The sequence below is a fragment of the Pithys albifrons genome, chromosome 1 (genome assembly GCF_047495875.1).
Source record: "Pithys albifrons albifrons isolate INPA30051 chromosome 1, PitAlb_v1, whole genome shotgun sequence".
NCBI lineage: Eukaryota > Metazoa > Chordata > Aves > Passeriformes > Thamnophilidae > Pithys > Pithys albifrons.
In genome coordinates this window covers 25,969,994-25,985,571 of record NC_092458.1, presented here as the reverse complement: position 1 = coordinate 25,985,571, position 15,578 = coordinate 25,969,994, and positions in this window count along the sequence as shown.

Here is a 15,578-nt window from a genome sequence, read left to right as displayed (position 1 = left end):
ATGGGGCACAGCATCCACTCAAAGGAAGGGTGGCTGCTGCCCCTCCCAGTAGATTCAGTGATAGCAGAGAAAGCATGTGGAACCAGAGAGGAAGAGCTCTCTCCACTATCCCAAAACGTCCCACCAAGACTTTCATTGCAATCCATGCTCAGCCCCCTGAATCAGTGAAGTCTACTATCATGGGGCTGAGTTTTGCAACACTGTTGAGAAACCTTGAGGTTGCTTCAACAGTGGCCATCTGTAGAACACAAGACCTCCCAGAACTAGCATAACCTCCACTTCCGTTTATATTTATATGTATACATATGCATGCATATATATATAACAAAACAATACAAACAAAAAACCTGCAGCAAAAAACAACAAAAACCCTGAAACAACAAAAAACACACCAAAACCCACAAACCAAGTAAAATAAAAAAAACCCACCAACACAAAAACAACCAAGAAAACCCCACCAAAGCCCTGCAAAAAGTCTAGTTCAAAACAATACAGAACAAAAAATAAACAGATGAGCCTGAAAGACATTCCTTCAAACAATTTGTCTGAAATTGAATTTGACCTGTCTCACTCTCAATGTCAAGAGCAGTTTACTATGTAATAACTGGAATGCTGTTTCAATTAAAGGAACATTTATTTTAATCAGCTTAACATTGATCTTGGGTTAAAAATAGTCACACAGTATTTTGTAGCCCTCAACATTTCTCAGACTGGAACAATCTTGATGCAGTCATTGGTTGTGCAAGAACTGTTGTATGAAGTCCTAGAGAATGCAAAATTGGCTTCTGCTAAAACAGAACAATTTAAGGTTTTCTTTTCTTGCCTATTTCATTAGAACACTGTTGGCATGTAGGAGTATAAAAATGAGACTATGATTGCACAACACTACAAGCTAATTATTTTTTATTGTGCTTTCTGAGTGGTAAAGGAAATGAAACAAAACCATATCCTGCTTCTGAAACCTTGAAATGTTCCTGCCAGTCCTAAGTAAACTTATGCTAATAGTGTGATCATATTAGCTGACATGAAAATGCATATCTGCATTTAAAGTTTGCTGGAAGGAGGAAGGCAGAAGTGCAGCAATTGATTTCTGCTCACTCAGCAAATACTTTGGAACACTTTGGTGCAAGACAGATCTTACTGGCTTCAGAAGTGATACATCAACAGGACTCAGATGGGATTTTCTTTCTGCTGTGTTAATTGTCCTGTCAAAAGAAGAGAAGTAGTGCACAGGGAGTACAAAATTTTAGGCAACAAAACTTAAGTTTATTCTACTTCTAGGATTTCTTTTTTTTAATGACATACTGTTTTCCTGGGAATTTCCTTAATTTAAAATGACCTTCCTTCCTTAAACAACCTTTTTGCTTCTTTTGCACAGCCAAGAAGAGCTCAGTAAGAGTTTATATGACAAAACAAATTATAAAAAGAAGATAAAATTGTTTGTTTACACAGAGCTTTATGTGAGCGTAATGAAAATTACCCAGGTGCCTCAGATAATTTCAAGGTGATGAGTATGATTTTCATTGCCTTCCATTATAGTTATCAACATAATCTGCACATCAGAAGAGCCAAGTTACGGTGGCTACATCCTTGACAAAAGTAGTGTGCAGGATTCCATAAAAATGAATTGAATCTGAAGAGTGGGTGGAATTTATTTCTCTCTTAAATGCTGAACACAATATTCATTAAGTAATAAATAATGTAGAAACATATTATCTTTACTATGCTTGTGGCTGATCTCAGGGGATGGTATTCCCATTTTCACTGACATCCCATTGGGCTATTTAGTGATTTGTTTTAAGTCATATAGTAAATATAAATGCATGACTGCTGTGAGATCCATTTAACTTTTCTGAACGGTGTAAAATGCAGTAAGACAGCAATGTATGAATTATAGCACTAGAGGGCAATGTGAGCAATGCCCAGTAAAAGAAACCATCTCTAGTAGTTACTGGACAGTTACTGAAAACAAGTAAAGAACCAGGGTTATACTAGAACTTCACCAAGTACTTAGCTACCTAGCAGAGAATAGAGTTGAGAATTGCCAAGGGTCTGCCCAGCCCAACATGCTGTCTGTGACAATGGGGAGCAGCTGCCTCTGAAGAAGACTAAACATAGAAGTATGTTCTCTGTGACCCAAAGATTCTTGAATGAGAGATACCATATTTATTACATTGCACCTGATAGACTGTCCTTCCATAAACATCCAGCTCCTCACTGAACCTGTGTGAATTAAATGTCTGTCACAAGGAGTTTCACAGATAAACTGTACACTGTGGGAAGAATATTCCAGATGTTTGTTTTGAACTTGTCTTTTGCTAATTTATTTTTATGACAGCATCTTTCCCAAATATTTTTGTTGGGAAGGCATAGTGTATACCTTTTGTTTTTCTAAATCATGATTTTATAGATCTATTTTTATTTTGGACATCACAGTCTATTTTCTCAGTTGTTACAAGGAAATACTCCCATATCTTTGCTCATCACTTTTTCCACCTTCAGTAGTTTCACTATGACCTTTTTGAATTGAAAGGATGAGAAGTATAAACCCAAGCCAAGAGAAAAATACACTATGGATTTCCACAGCACCCTGCTGATCTGCTAAATACCTGATCTACTAACACCCGATGGGATGTACCTATCTGAGGGGGGTGGGGGTGGGGTGGGAAATGAGTTCTACTACATGTGCTATTGAGGCTTATTGATAGAGCTTTAAACTAGCTTGGAAAGGCAACAAAACCAGGCTCCCCAGTGGTGAGCAATGGGATGGTGTGCCAAAGCTTCAGAAAAGGAGCTCTAATGGGATCCTTCAATCTGCCTCAACAGGTGTTGGCTACAATGTACCACACCTGAAATGTTTCTACACCAATGTCTGCAGCATGAGGAACAAACAAGAGGAGCTCAAAGCTTTGGCCCAGTCCCGGAGGTTTGACATCATTGGCATAAGTGAAACCTGGTGGGATGAGTCCTGTGACTGGAGTGCCCTGTTGAATGGTTACAGGCTTTTCAGGAGGGATAGGCAAGGCAGAAGAGGTGGAGGGGTGGCACTCCTCCTCTAATTCTAGAAGGATTAGAATGTATGGGGCTTGCAGTGAGCAATGGCACAGTTGAGAGACTCTGGGTAAGAATCAAGGGGCAAACAAATAATGTGGGTATCATTGTGGGATTCTGCTATAGACCTCCCAGCCAGGACAATGGTGTCAATGAATTTTTCTTTGAGGAACTAAGGGACACTTCCAAGTCAACTGCCCTTATCCTTATGGGGGACTTTTACTTGCCAGAAGTTACCTGGGAACATCACACAGCTGGTACAACCTGGGCCAGAAGATTCCTAAAAAACCTGGATGACAACTTTATGCAACAGGTCCTAAGGAAGCTGACTCAGAAGGATGCTCCCCTTGATCTGCTGCTTGTAAAAGAAAGGAACTCATGAGCCAAGTGAAGATTGGTGGCCATCTTGGTCACAGCAACCACAAGGTGATCAAGTTTAAAATCTCTGTTGAGAGAAGGAAAAGTGCCAGCAAAACCTCAGCTCTGGACATGAAGAAAGCAGACTTCAGGCTGCTCAGGGAATTCGTAAGTAAGGTCTCAGTGCTGGGTTCCATCAATGCTGGTCAATTTTCAAACATCACCTCCCAAGGGCACAGAAGCAGGCAATTCCCAAATGTCAGAAGTCAAACAGATGAGGCAGAAGGCCACCTTGGCTGAACAGGAATCTTCTCTTGGAAATAAGGTGAAAATGGAAGCTTAGTGTAAGCAAGGTCAAGTGACATGGGAAGAATTCAGAGATTCTGCTTGCTGCTGTAGGGAGGAAATCTGTGTGGCCAAAGTTCAATTGGATTTGAAGCTGGCCAGACATGTGGGGGACAATAAAAAGAGTTTTTTCAAATATAGTAACAGCCATAGTCAGTTAATATATTAGATATGAGAGAAATGATATAGAAAATATTATATAGATATATATTATTGTAGCTGATAAAAATATCATTGGCCTGTTACACATTGGGGATGGTCACCTCACAAACAGGGACAGAGACAAGGCAGAGGCGTTTAACATTTCCTTTGCCTCTACCTTCAACGTGAATGAGGGATCCAGGGGGTCTCAGTACTCTGAGCTGGAGGACCATGACTGTGAGAATGATCAACTCCCAAATCACCCTGAAATAGTGTAGGATCTGCTGCTACAACTGGATCCCTACAAATCTAGGGGGTCTGATGGGATTCATTCAAGAATCCTCAAAATGCTGGCTGATGTCATTGCATTGTGATGTTTTGTGAAGTTGCATGTTTTTCTCTGTAAAACCCTTTTTGCCAAAATGCCTAGATTCTCACCAAATTAAAGGAAATCTCTTAGAGAAAAATGTGTAGTTATTCTCTGGATACTAATTCAAGGCACCAAAGGACCAAGTGCATTACAAGGGTTTATGTAAGCAAAATCTCGTGAAGCTTGAAATTAAGATGTAATACCTGGTAAAGTTGAACTGGAGTGCAACAATCTACATTACTTTACAATTGTTCACAGTGAATGCCATAGACCACTTTTTCCTAGTCACTTGCTCTTTCAAGGGTTTTCTGTAATTCTTTACTATTAACTGCAGTCTTCTGAAGAACCCTTAGACTTCTACATTTAACATTTACTTCAAAATCTTGACCATTTAGAAATATGGTGACCATTGCAGAGCTAGCCTGATTCCCTCTAGGGTGTCATGGAAGGGTCATACCCCTTATTCTGTGGTAGTTTAATATTTTTAAGAGCTGCTGGATTGGATATATTTTAAACCTGTAGTAACTACAGATGAAATCAAAATGAGCTTAAAAACTGGAGATGTTTTCCTGTATGGCACAGTGAACCTTGCCAGCAGATGTTATTGATGTATGTTTGAAAAAGTACTTCTCATTTCTATTAGAATAATTGAATTAAACTGGGATTTAGAAACTGCCAACTGTCTTGAAAAAGGTACAATGATTTTATCTTTGAGGAATAAGCCAACTCTACATAATATCTATAAAAGGAAACTTGTGTAATTTAATGGATTGTTCCACAGCTACTCATAAGAACTTATTTTAGACTATACTAAAGCTTATTTACCATGTCTTCATTATCACCAAGTCCAGTCCTAGAAAGTAATTCTGGTTTTCTTAATAAAAGTCAAAATGAAGTGTATTATTTCTAAGAAATCAAGTTTAAAAGGTATAGTTAGAAATGAAAATGGCTTGACCACACAAAAAGGTTCCATCTAAGAAGTCAAATGTCATTTACAAAGTATTTACAAAAATTGTCTTCAGACAATTTGCACTGTAGACGTCCTCCAGTGACTCAGAGTGATTGTACATTAAATAAATGTGAACAGGTTCAGAAATAAAGGGCTTGTATTTCCTGCTGTGTTGCTGACTTTCTTTGTATCTTTTTATAGTCGATGGATTTGTTCACATATTTGTTTCCTGAATGTGTCTAACTTTCTCAAGTGCTTACTAAAAGTACTTTTTCTATATGGATGTTTTGGGCTTTGTGAAAGAAATAAATACCACTGATCACATAGCAGAATAAGCAGTTATATGCAAACAACATCTGTTGTTCTAAAGATACTAATAAAAATGTGGGAACACCAATGTAACACTATCAGATGGTTACCACCATTACAGAATTCATAGCTTCCAAACAGCAGAAAATCAGTGGCACCTGAAATAGGCAGAAAATAAATAAGCTCAGCATGAGCCTCTGTGTTTGATGCAATGGGATGCTAGAAAAATGATTGGGAACCATGTTAAAAAAAAACCCAAAACAAACAAAACAAAAGAAATAGCTGAAGCATTAAATTAATATTTCTGATGTGAATTTGTGACAGGATATCCTAGCAACTCAGAATAAGTGCTAACCAGCTAAGATGAAGGCAGCATATGAAAATTGGAGTGATTTATTAAGGACAACTGAAAATCAGCAAGTGTTGGCTTGAGAGGAGGTTTAAAATCTTCTTTCATAGATTCTCTAAAGGGAGAGGATGGGAGAAGAAACCTTTCTTCACACATTTCTTATTACGGAGAGTATTATAGGATTAGCAATATCCTAGTGGAACTAAAAATAATAAAAGGAATAAAAAAGGGGCTCGCACTATGTTTAAAGTTGTCCACATGCTGTTATTTTCTCTTTTCAGGTTGCTGTTGCAACTTTGATAGGCAGCAGTGATTTATTAGCAGTAGTTTCAATTAATGCTTCATCTAATGAGTCAGTAATGGGAAAAAAGCCCTCTCAAGATGGGGTCTTGGCCATCATTACTATTATCCTGGCTGGAGTAAAAGACTTGCTGCTACTTTTAAGAAAATTAACACATGCTGTTTTGTCCATGGTGTATGAGCTGTCTGACTGTACAAGATAATAGGTGGAAGCTTGCTGCAGAGTGCTACAACAGGCACAATCAGTGGGGAGTTACAGATTTTTGGTTTTTTTTTCCTGCTTTCTCCCCTGTCTTCCTCTTTCCTCTCAGATTTATTGTCCACAATTTTTTTTTCTGTTATAGATATCTGCTGTTTTAAACCTTATTCCTTGTTCATTCACACTGTTTGCCAAATGAAACCCTAACTGATTTGATTTTGCCTCCCACACCAATTCTGATTTGAGAAATAAGCTTGAATGACATTCAGTGTATAATGTGTGTCTACATCATGAACTGATTTAAAGCAACATGCCAAAATAATATTCATAGCATTTATCAACTAAAGATGGTTGCATTTTTTCATGAAGACAATATGGAATCATGAAAGTGAAAACTGTGAAATGAAGTAAGTGAATACAGAAACTGCTCTCAACTTAAATGTAAAACTGTTAATATTTTTCTTTTTCTTTCTTTTTTTTTTTTTATTCTACAGTCTTTGCAAATACTTTCCTATTTCCTTGTTTAATAAAATACTTCCTGTAGTCTTATTTCCATTGTCAGACTGGAAAAATAAGTAAGTGGTTGGATTTTCTCCAGTGCAGGTTAGATTTGGAAATTTGTTTCAAGATAGGTACTCCAAATTGATATACATACTCTGTATTTCCAGAAAATGGAAAGATTTTTTTGCAATTTAATTGCTGCAAGCAACATTAGATAGCAATAAAATCCAGAGAACATCTGTTATATATTCTGCATATAAACAGACAGGAGAGTTTAATGTATTTATATTTGGAAATATTTATATTTTAGATTTAGCATTTGTTAGAGCTTTTTAAATCCTTACAGTAAATGTCTCATAACATAATTTAATTTTGCATGAGTTTTCTATGGGCAGTATTAGGCATCATTTTTTTTATTGCCTCTCTAAAAGATTGGTCAAATTTGGCATCTCTGCAAAGGGAAAAAATTAAGAATCATCACAACAGCTAGTTTTTGTATTTGTGGGATGGGTATATGCACACAATGCATTTACTTGTTGCATGCACAATGCTGAAAGAGTTTGCAAGGTAAACACTCAGGAGAGGAAGAACACCAAAATAAAAGTTATACAACCAAGTTTAGGTTTGTTCCCTTGTGTTTTACAGGTAAAACAGAGCCATGTGCACCACTTCTCTGATAAATGGCTGCATTTCTTTCTTTTTGTGTAGTGTTGACTGCAGAAGTCCTCCCCAGATTTCAAATGTATGGTTTATGTTTTCTGTTATAACGATTAATAAAGATATGACATAAGATTGGACCTCATACAAAACTCAGGAAGGTTCAAGAGAAACAGCTCCTCCTAGACTGATGTATTAAGTGTATGTTCTTCAGAGAAAGTCTAATTCAGGAAAACTTTTTATTTATGAAATATTTAAGTGATATTTTGTTTCTGAAAAGGCATCTGTGCTCACTGAATGGTGAAACACTTGCTTAATTGCTGTCCTGAGTTGGGGCTTAGTTTGAATATTTAAGGTGTTTTGTCTTGGTTCTCCTATGTGTCTTGGTTTGACCCTCATCACCTGGAGAAAGGGAATGAGTTTGCCCCTGAAAAGGTGATGAACTATTGTAATGTGTATCTAATTGCCCAATTTGTACATGCAAATCTGCATTTGGAGAGTTGCAACATGATGTGTCCCCAAAGTACAAGCATTTAATAAAATAAACCTATCTATACAGTGAAGTGGGAAGAACATCCATATTTACTGGTAGAAATGCCTTCATAAAATCTTCAGAGATCCATGGGATTAGCAGAAGTGAGGACGGTGTGTGAGCAAAGTTTCAGGGTGTCTGAAAAAGTTCAACTTCTCAAAAAAAGTGCAGTTGAGAATAACAGGTTGTCTGATGAAGACGGTATTCTTACTACATTAATAGGTTTTGTGCTAAAACAAAATCTGCATTAAAGTCCTCGATTTTGTAAACAAGCTGTCAACAACACTTTTTATGTATTCACATTATGTTTTGGTGTATTATTCTTAGTAAAACTGATGCCAGCTTGCATTACATTTAGTTGTGGAATGCTGAACACATCCCAGTGATAGAACATAAAGGGATCCATACAGTTTTTTCTTCTGTAATGCTAAGCAAAGCAGCTTGTATAGTACAAATACACATCCAGCTCTTCAATATGCTTAAAAGAAAAAGGTCTCATACTGGCAGGAGGTAAGCAACAGTGAAGACACTGCATCTTTTATTACAATTCAGAGGATGATAGAGAAAAGGGATGTCAGGAGATTTTATTCAGCGGATGAGAAATGTATGCTCACTTTACAATCTCCATACCATTAAACAGAGCAGTTACAGTCAGACCTGCTCTCTTTTCTACATTTCTTGTTAGTCAGTGCCTAGCAGCTGGTGTGAACTTTTCACTTGTTCCTTTTACCGTCATTATATATCAGGGAGATGAATTAATCAGAGCTGCTTCAAACACCACAGCAGTGACATTTACTTTGGTACCTGAAGAAAGACCAAGCTCAAGGAAGGAAATGAGAGAGGATTTCTTCAGCCTTGCTCATGAACCAAACTAAGCCCTCAGGATGGAGCCATTGATTTTGACATGAGACATCTGCACTGTGTTTTGGTAGCTCCTCTTCACAAAAGACCTGATTTAGGACTTAGCAATGAATTCTCCTGGAGTGAAATGAAGCAAGAAGTAGGACTTCGTCATCAGTGGGATGTTCAAGAATCAATTTGGACTGGTAGCATGAAAATTAATGCCCCCTTGAAACTATCCTGAGGGTCACAGATCCCAGTGGCTTCTTATAGCAGCTTCATTTCACACTGAGTTGTTCTGTTTTGCTGGAACTTTATAGTTAGTCATTGCCTTCAGTGACAAAACATCTGCTCAGGGCAACCAAGGGGGCCATTGCAGGACCAAAAGAGAAAAACAGTGAACACAAAAAAAGCTCCCTGGAGAAGACAGATGCAAGAGAAGCACCAATAAGCTCCTGACTGCACAACTGTGTCTGCTTTCTAGAAAGAAATTGTTTTCATCATATGGCCTGATGGAAGGACTTGCTCTCTCTTGCTAGTGTAGTCACAGATGCTAGTGGGGGTGGAATGAGGTTCCATGGCTGTAAGCAACCACCAGCACTAGTGTCCTGTAAGGCAATGTCTCTCAGGTTGCAACTCATATGGAAGGAAAATGGTGACTGAGCCATGACCAAAAAGTCTGCAGGATACCCTAGCAGTTACTATAGTTGTTTATGTCTTTTCAAGGGCTGTTAGGTGGTGTTTAGTACTGATTTTGTACAAGCATAGATGGTTGTGCAAAGAAGAATTCCCTTGTCACCCATAAAATCTTGTGCAGAATTGGTTGTGTTTCTGTGCATGCATCTAGGGCTGGGCCAGTGTGAATAATAAAACCAAGGAGATATGAAGGAAAAAGAGAATACTATGGCCTATAGCCAAAGCCAAGTCTATAAGTAAGTCTAGCAATATAATATGCACAAATGACCATGAGTTGGGTAAATAGTTTTAAGGCAGTACTTTACATGTATAGAACTTAGTACAATCTATACCTCAGTGAAATTCTCCTTTTAAGACATGTTTTGGTCCCTATTAATTCTAACTTTAACTCCTCTTATCAAACTAGAGTGTTTTGTTGTTAAGGGTTTGGTTTGTTTTTTTTTTTTTAAATGGCTTTATGTCATTGTCATCATCATCATCACGGCTGGGCTTCACAAATGAAGATTTGGAAAGGTCTCTCCCCACGTGGGTGTGTACTTTGAGCCTGCACAGTGGATTTTTTAGGTGAGGCACAGCGTGTGCAGAACTGGTCCCACCTTTTAACTCCTAAGGCTCATCTGCCATGGCCGAGCGAGCTTGGATGGTGACAGTGAAGTCCTCAGGACTAGAACCTACAGTCTCCAGTATTCCCAGGAGGTCTCCCATCCAAGTACTAAGCAGGCTGACCCTGCTTAGCTTTCTAGATCTGATGGGATCAGGTGTCAGGGTGGCATTTAACTGCATGGCTTAATGTATTGATCTTTTAAACCTTGCTCAGTTAAGTATTTGAAGCCCTGAGGTGGTCCTGTTGAAAATTTTTGCTAAGTTCTAATTTTCACCCCATAGGAAGATTTTGATTTCTCTTGTTTATTACTGAGGAGAAGGAACACTCCCAAAGTCTTCCAGCATCCTGCTCACCTTTACAGTATAAATGTGTACTTCTTTAATGTCTCCTAAACAAATGATCCTGTAAGCTAGTGGCTTTGGAAATGTAGATTTGTGCTAGTCCTAAATGAAACTATACTTAGAAACCTAAGACATGAACTGAAATTGAAATTTTGTTCCTTTTCTGGAAAACTAGAAGCAATTTTGATGGGATATGCAAGCTACTATACTGATATAAAGGGACTAACGGCACATACATCTATAGAAAATGGAAAAGAGGGGTCAGAGAAAGCTGGCATAAAGATGTACTTAGTCACACTTGATGGTAACACTTTTGTGACTCAAAATGCAGAAAGATGAGCCTGTATTTTCTGCCCAGAGAATCTCTAGCTGGCAAATCCATTCTGCTTGTGTTACAAAGCACCTGTGTCTTCAAGAAAAAGTGAATGAGGCATAGCCCTCCTTCTATCCACATCTCTGTGAAAACAGCTGGTTAGTAAGCTGATGGAGGCACAAATCTGCATTTCCAGCAGTATATTTTCTCTAACAATTAATAGCTTGCTTGCTACTGTGTTGACACACACTTGGGTCTGTTATTAATGAGCTTAACTCCACTGATTTCATTCCATTACAGAAATTTCTGTAATACAGGAATGTGTCCAGCTCTGCTGGAATGGATTTATTAACACATAAGATAGTAAAATGTAGCCCTGTCACCTCTAAGACTGACCTACTGAGCATCTTGCTCCAGATCCCAGAATCAAGACTGTTTTCTGTGACAATGCACTGGCTCACACTAGAAATAAAATTGATGTTCTGTATCTGCTTGATGTGAAAAATTATACAATAATTACAACATCTCTAACTCTGGTTTGTGCTGGTTTGTTTAATGTGATAAATTGATATAAAAATCCCCTATAGACATGAACACACAGTAGAAGAAAGCAAATTAATTAGAACTTGGATTAACTGAGCATCAGTGTTTAGTGTGGAAGTAGTCCCTGCTGCTATATAGAAAGTCTTAGTCCTCAAGAGTCTGTGACTAAAGGACACCAGACTGAATCACAAAGGTAGTTGTGTTGTCAGAAGCCACTAATGAAATTTGCTTTTGCTTATTAATAATTGAGATTCTGGTCTCTATCCTGTTCCTGTGAATCTTTATCATCCTCTATCAAAGAAAGCAAACAGCTGCAAAAATATTATTAGTAGGAAGGGATGAGCATAACAGTAACTGCTGTTCATCTGTGCATGAATTATCCAGCTTATCAGATCTACCAAGATGCTTTTGGCACCAAGGCACCGGTTCAGTCAGCTGAAATCCATGGTGCCTCAAATGTGGTGTAATTGCTATGAAACTCAAGAAAGAAGAGGATTAGTTTGTGCAGCACTCTTGTCTTTGATATGATTTATAACTGCATTCAAAAGGCATTCAAAATATCTAGGTATCAGGCTACCTCCCCAGAGTCCACTACTGACTGCAATGGATCCCTGCACAGGGTGCAGGTGGGCATTTCTGCCACCAACCTTCCTGAGCTTATATGCAATGAAGAGGACTGAAGTTAGAAGCCAAATTTTTAAAAAGTCTTCCCTTAGAACCTCAGCCATGTGTATGAGGAACAAATGAAATCACCTATACTGATAATATTCTCTGCAAAGTAGAGAATATTCTTTTATGAGAAAATATTTAGTTGAAGTCTCCATCTGAGATGTCTTGGCATGAGAGGAAACCATGCAAGGTCTGGAAACCTTTGTTTGAAAGCTGAATTTGTTATTGATTGTAAAAGTGAAATCTTTCTGCAATAAATTTGAGGCTACATTAAAAAGCTGCTCTGTTGTTACTGCTGAGTAGAATGTGCAATTCCTTATCTCTTTCTTTTCTAACCTATTACTTTGCTTTTGCTGCCATTAACTGTATTCCTGCTCTGCAGATTTTCCATTTCTTTTATGAATACACTGTACTGATACAAAAACATTAACATCTACACTACTGAGTTTATGCTTGGGAGGTCTAGCTAGTGCAACTATATAGCATGATTAAAGCAATATAACTTTTCTGTCATTATTCTTTCCCTGAGGCTGTTTTGTCTCAGCTCCATGATCATTCAGTCTCACTAGAATCCTTTTACCTTTACTTCTTTTTAATTCTTTTCATTTTCCTTTCTAAGATATGTACATTTCCCATCTCTGCCTTCCATTTTTATTCCCTTATTTTATCTCTCAGACTTCTATTTTTGCTTAACTTCACTTAACTCCTTGTTATTCTTTTCCACCTGTCTTTTTGTTGTCTTTCTAGCATTTATTCCCCTTCTTTTCTTATGCATTTACAGGCTTCTTGAGGGTGGAAATTCATCCATTTTGTTATTCGCTTATTCTTTTTTTTTTCCAGTTTCAGGTAGGTACTCAAGGTAAATTTTGTAAAAACATACACATATTTGATGCCTGTTGCCTTCTGGGGGAGGAAAAGATACTTTTAAAAGTTGTCTATCACTCTGCTATTTTTTTTCCCTATATCTTTCTTAAGTTTGAGAAAAAAAATTTTGACCACTTACCTGGTATGGTCTGTTCAACTCTTGATTTTATCACAGAATCACAAAATGGTTTGGGTTGGAAGGGACTTTAAAGATCCTCTAGGTCCAACCCCCTGTAATGGGCAGGGACACCGATCACTCAAAGCCCCATCTAACGTGCCCTTGAACACTTCCAGGGATGGAGCATCACAATGTCTCTGGGCAACCCATTCCAGTGTCTCACCACTCTCACAGTAAAGAATTTCTTGCTAATAACTAATCTAAACCTACTCTCAGTTTATAGCCATTTGCCCTTGCCCTATCACTACACACTCTTGTAAAAAATCCATGGCACCCACATAGCACACATTCCTGTCCAAGAAATCCCATATAGAAAAACAAAGATCTCACAAACCAGGGTGCCACATTTTGGCTGTTCAGCAGCAGCAGGTATAATGGTGTTAATCACATTCCTGTTGTTGTATATAAAAGTGGATTTATCATGCCATTATTTTCATATGCCTGTCACTTTCTTCCAAAAAAATCAGGAAACCTATTTAGGGTAGAGCATATATGATGTAAACAATAAATGCAGCAGTACCCTGTAAGATAGAAATGATCCCCATGGTACTTAAAATAAGAAAGCCTTTGTGTCTCATGATAGTACAAAATAAAAGAAATGCCAGCAGAAAACAATGTTAAGGATAGGCAAACACAGCAACTGGGTCTGGGATGCCAATAAATTATAAATGCACTAACTAGGATATGATTAATAATAGCTTGCTTATTATGTAAGTGCTCTAAGTCAGTGTGATATACAACATAGAAGTATTTTGGGACAATGTGATGGCAAGACAATGTTTAAGCATTTTACAAAGATGTGCAAACAACTTGAGCACTAAAGGGACAAAGAAAGGCTTGTGGAGTTATAGATGGGAGGCCTGGGAAAACATGTAAGCAGAAATCCTTGTAACCAAATATTAAGCAAAGTGACATTAGTAGGAGTGAGTTGGGAATGAATTAACTTGCTAGGTTGTTTTTTTCTTTAAAGTTTAACTCTGGAATATGTATATATGCATATTTAGTTGCAATGTAATGTAGCATGTCGTGGGGTGGATCTAAAGGGCTTCCCTTCTTCAAAGCTGAGACCAAAACAAAGACCCTGGTACAGGGTGGAAGGGGCACTGGCCCTCCCAGCTGAGAAGCATGAGACTTGCTTTGCCTTGGCAGGGTTGCTTTACTCAGAGAAAAACCTGTAACCTCCAGTATCTTCTTGGTCTAAGTTTGGTTATTGTCAGAAGCCAAATGCCTATAGCAACATCTTCCTGAGATACAGAGAGGAGAAAATGCTCATTACTTACTTTCCTTGCCCATAAAGTCTCAGCAATAAAGATTTTTTTTCTCTTTTTTTCCATTTGGTGTAACTCCTGATTTCATGTGAATAGGTACTAAAGGCCTTGGCCCCCAGTCCCAGGAGTATCTTCTTTCCATAAATACTAGTATGACAAATTTTCATTATAGCAATAAATTTCAGAGTTTGTTGCTGTCTGATATTCAGCTGATTGCAGGGATTATAATCACTGCAGCACAGGAACAGGGGACAGGGAAGACATGGCTCCTGGAGATGTTGGCAGCTGTGGGAAGATGGCAGTCACTGCACTCTGTCTGTGGTTCAGACCACAGGAAAGGCAGCCTGGGAGTGAGGTGGTGAGACACCCGGGGATGACCAAGAGGCTCATCAGAAATAGCCAGCTGGAATCCATGCAAGGATTAAGGGGTTAGGCAAAAAGGTTTCATCTCAGGTGGAGGAGAAGGAAGAAAGGAAGGAAGAAAGGAAGAAAGGAAGAAAGGAATGAAGGAGAGGGGAGGTAAAAAAGTGAGTGTAGGAGTTCTGAGTGACTAGCATGTCTATCAGGAAGGGACAGGATGTCTCTTCAGCCTGACAGGGCCAGAATGAAAAAGGTAGGAAAGGTTTGGCCCCCTTAGGGAAAGGTTAACCACAGTCCCAAAAGCTTGTGCTGTGGCAAGGGTTTTGTAAGCCAGCAAAAATTAGAATGTAAAGCACCGATAACCCTACTTTGGTGGTTCATGCATTCTCTTTAGAAACATTCATGTGTAGCTTTCGGCATCAGAGTATAAACCATTTAAAAGTTTCCCCTAATTCAGTCCAAAGAGGCATTAATGGCTTCATGGTATTAAATTAAAAGTGTAGGATACGTTTCAGCAATATGGTATTTGTGTACGAATATTCAGCAGCTATGATGAAAATTAATTTCAGGATTAGATTAATCTACATATTCATCTTCTTCAGTTGTGTTTAAAATGAAAAGAAAGAACATGTGAAAAGTTAGATTAATTAGCAAAATACGAATATTCAGAGTTTGATTAACAGTTTTTAAGACTACAATTTTCTACTGAAAAGAATCACCATAGCACTGTTTCCCTTATCTTGTATTTTATAGCAATGGTTGGCTTTCATGTCTTTCACTTGCTGCATCCTTGGTTTTAAATTTGTATCCTATTCTCTCTTGACAGTATTTGTCTTTCTTTC